Here is a 4,202-nt window from a genome sequence, read left to right on the forward strand (position 1 = left end):
TGGATACTTGAATATATATCAAGTCTTTTTCCCCCAAAGGGAAATGCTTAACTTCTAGATAGTCAATGCCTGTTAGCCATTTATTTTATTCATGGCTTGAGTTGAATTTCCAACCAATTACCTGTGTTATTCTGTAGGAAAACAATCATTCAAATAGGAGAGAGAAATCAACTAACCACTGTTCCTCATAAAATCACAAAAACTTGAAGACTGAAGTGGTAAATAAATTAAAATCCTTAACTAGTCAAGATTTAAATTATCAATATTCTATGAATCTCAGAGATACTGCATTAGAGTGTCATGTAAGCTGCAGTAACAAACAGACGCTGAAATTTCAGTGACTTATTACAGAACATCTGTGCAGATGTTAGTCTTTGTGGGTGGTTTGACTTACAAAATATTTCAGGCACTCAATTGGCCAGACATTTAGCCATATTCAGCATTGATGTTCAGGGTCAACCTGTCCTTATCTGCATAAGGCCTAAATTGCAACCTTCAGTTTCTACTGAAGAAAGAGGAAATTAGAAGATCAAGATTACATGGGATATTTTCATGTTCCACCATGAAAGCAACATTTATCATTTCTTCTCAAATGTATTAGCTTGAATTCAATCACAAGACATCTGCAGTCTAGCCTGGAAAAGATACTATGGCCATGTACACTGAAATTAAAAGACATGGATTTTTTTCCCCATTTTTCCAAAGCTGAAAACGGGGAGGCAGTCAGACAGACTCCCACATGTGCCCAACCGGGATCCACCTGGCATGCCCATCAGGTGGCGATGCTCTGCCCCTCTGGGGCGTCGCTCTGTTGCATCCAGAGCCATTCTAGTGCCTGAGGCAGAGGCCACAGAGCCATCCTCAGTGCCCGCGCCAACCTTTGCTCCAATGGAGCCTTGGCTGTGGGAGGGGAAGAGAGAGACAGAGAGGAAGGAGAGGGGGAGAGGTGGAGAAGCAGATGGGCGCTTCTCCTGTGTGCCTGGCTGGGAATCAAATCCGGGACTCCTGCACGCCAGGCCAACGCTCTACCGCTGAGCCAACTGGCCAGGGCCAAAAGACATGGATTTTGATGAAACACTAGAAAGCATTGCTGATGAAAATATTTATCAGAATATGCCCATTAATGAAAGGGCCTTAACTAATACATTGATGTAAAAGATAAAATAAGTTTAAGTAAAAGACTGAACAGAACTAAGTATAATTGGAGGAAGATGCATGTATTGTCATTAGTGAGATACACTTCAGTGAGGGTGGTGGCTGTTTATATGTTTTTATGTCTTAACTTCCACTGCTTTTCTCTATGACCATGCTTTACCAAAGTGGGAAAACCAGTAAAGGGAGAATAAGTGATGAACTTTGTATAGATACAACCAACTTCTCTTCAAAGTTCTTCATATGTCAAGCTTAAATTCAACTAAGAACCTTGCCTTTATTCTCTGGTCAGTATTCCCTAGCTTAAAAAATATTTTCATAAACATACCATAATTAACACTAAGTAACAAGTTTTGTAGACATGTACCGACACTGAACTCAGGTAAAGATAAAGCCAGATCATACAGAAAGAGTCAAGAGACCCCTGATGGGAAAATAACTTCAATTTTTAATTATCTTGAGAAGATTTTGAGTTTCATCACATTTATGTACGCATATTGATTATACAAGTAACTTTATGTTATACACAAAAATGTTAAATATTGCCATTTGGTTTCCCAGTGACTTTTCTTTTTCCTTGTCAATCTTGAGCTCAAAACAAGTGTTGAAACTTTCATACTTACAAAGATCTGTAGTAAAGTCCTCAGTTATCACTCTCATCTTTACAAACATACACACACACTTATTTTAAATTAGTTTATACTTTTGCTTCTCAGAACTATAGAGATTATGCATCTGGTAGACTGAAAGTTCTTCTGATGCTCAGATTGGCTATTTTCATAACTGATCTACTTCAAAGAGCAGATTTCAGAGAGCCAAGTTACTTTATTTTTTATCATTTATAACTTCTGTTGAATATATTTTTCTCCATTTATTGTTTATATTACAATAAAAGATAAAATGTCAACTTGTTCATTGAATAAATTGTGTACATTGATATATAAAACTTTCAGGCTTTGATAAATGATTGGGAGATAAAATTTTAGATGTTTTCTTTAGACAAATATGAGATTAATAGCTGATGTTTGGGAGAACAATGCTATATTCCTTGAAGTCAATAACAGATAGGAGCAGAAAAAAATTTTAAAAGTTCACTAAGCGAGCTGGCAAAGTGAAATTCTAGTACATGTGAGGAAAGATGATGAAAAAACTCAATAAGTATTCTTAGACAAAATGAAAATAATAAAAAAATCTGAAAGTGAGTGAATAATAATAATCAATATAGTCTGACCAGGCGGTGGCGCAGTGGATAGAGCGTTGGACTGAGATGCAAAGGACTCAGGTTCGAGACTCCAAGGTTCCCAGCTTAAGTGCGGGCTCATCTGGCTTGAGCAGAAAGCTCACCAACTTGGACCCAAGGTCGCTGGCTCGAGCAAGGGGTTACTTGGTCTGCTGAAGGCCCGCAGTCAAGGCACATATGAGAAAGCAATCAATGAACAACTAAGGTGTCACAATGAAAAACTGATGATTGATGCTTTTCATATCTCTCCATTCCTGTCTGTCTGTCCCTATCTATCCCTCTCTCTGACTCTCTCTGTCCCTTTAAAAACAAAAACCAAAAAAAAAAAAAAAAAACAACAAAAAATTAATATACAATTAGGTTTTAGCTCCTTTATTTATTCTTCTTCTTGTATTTTATAATGACCTTCCTATGGACTAGATAAATTTGGAAATCCTTTTGGAAGATTGGTATATGGTCATATGGGTTCATTATTTGGTTTTGTCACATTGAGTACTCTCTTCATTATACTGGGAAACAGTCTTACTTCTTTCCTGTTAACATTTCCTGATACAACTGAAGAGTTAAATATTATATGTGATGTCAGAAAATTCATTACTAAATATACAATTCATCTTATTTGGATAGATTATAAAAGATGGTAATGATTTACTCAAGAAAAACTACTTTTTAAGTAATATTAACTGAAAATTGCAATCAAAAAACAAACATGAATACCAACTGAAGTTTGCATTGATAGTGCTAATCTATATATTTCATAACTACAGGGATCTTGAAGTGGAAAATACTTGTGTTTGAACATCAAATAATCACGATGTCAGATATTAGTTCTTTAACTTAATCATGTGACTTAGAATAAATTGTTAAATGTCAATTAAAAATGAATTTGTTGCCTGACCTGTGGTGGCACAGTGGATAAAGTGTCGACCTGGAAATGCTGAGGTCGCCAGTTCGAAACCCTGGGCTTGCCTGGTCAAGGCACATATGGGAGTTGATGCTTCCTGCTCCTCCCCATTTTCTCTCTCTCTCTCTCTCTTTCTCTCTCTCTCTCTCTCTCTCTCTCTCTCTCTCCTCTCTCTCTCCCTCTCTAAGGGAACTTACAGTCTCTCCCTTTCTTCTCTCTAAAATGAATAAAAAAAAAAAGAAATCTTTAAAAAAATGAATTTGTCATTTATATATAGTATAAGTAGGGACTGCATGAGATAATACATCTTGCATGCTTTTTACATTGCCTGGTATTTCTTGGCTGCTTGTTGGCTGCTTGCTAAATAGTAGTATTGATTATGGTTATTTTATTATCTTTGTGTTTATTAACAACATGTCACTTACTGCTGAAATACACATATCATTTTATCCTTGGTTTGTTTTCAATATTAAGTGAAATAGATACATATATCTTTAAAAATATGTTTGGTAACCTCTATTTTCTAAGCATTGACATACTTTTAAGAGTTATTTTAGATAAAGATTTTGACTTCCTCCTATGGCCTGCCCTACACTATTATTTGAGAAAGAAGTGTGTGTGTGTGTTAACTTTTATACATAGTGTCAGGCTTTGACCTCAAAATGCAGGGCTTACAGTTTTTTCCCACATGATAATTTGATAAATACTATATTTCTTAGTACTGAACTAGTTTGATATAATATATATATTTTAGATCTATGTAACATATTAAGTCATAAAGAAAATATGGCTCCATATAACATCTAATATTGCCTCATTATTAAAAAATTTATTCTTTATTAAGAAATGTGAAAAGTTTGTAAACACTTCTAAAAAACTGGTTACTTATTATTGATATCTATTAAC

General features: G+C 35.2%; 1 non-coding gene across 1 annotated transcript; it reads right to left on the reverse strand.

Moving 5' to 3' along the window:
* Positions 1-1,862: 1,862 nt before the first annotated feature.
* Positions 1,863-1,941, reverse strand: LOC136407408 (small nucleolar RNA U2-19). The gene has a single exon (XR_010751947.1). It is a non-coding gene; the product is annotated as a small nucleolar RNA U2-19 (small nucleolar RNA).
* Between the last annotated feature and the right edge of the window lie 2,261 nt (positions 1,942-4,202).

The sequence above is a fragment of the Saccopteryx leptura genome, chromosome 5, assembly GCF_036850995.1.
Source record: "Saccopteryx leptura isolate mSacLep1 chromosome 5, mSacLep1_pri_phased_curated, whole genome shotgun sequence".
In the NCBI taxonomy this organism is placed as follows: Eukaryota; Metazoa; Chordata; class Mammalia; order Chiroptera; family Emballonuridae; genus Saccopteryx; species Saccopteryx leptura.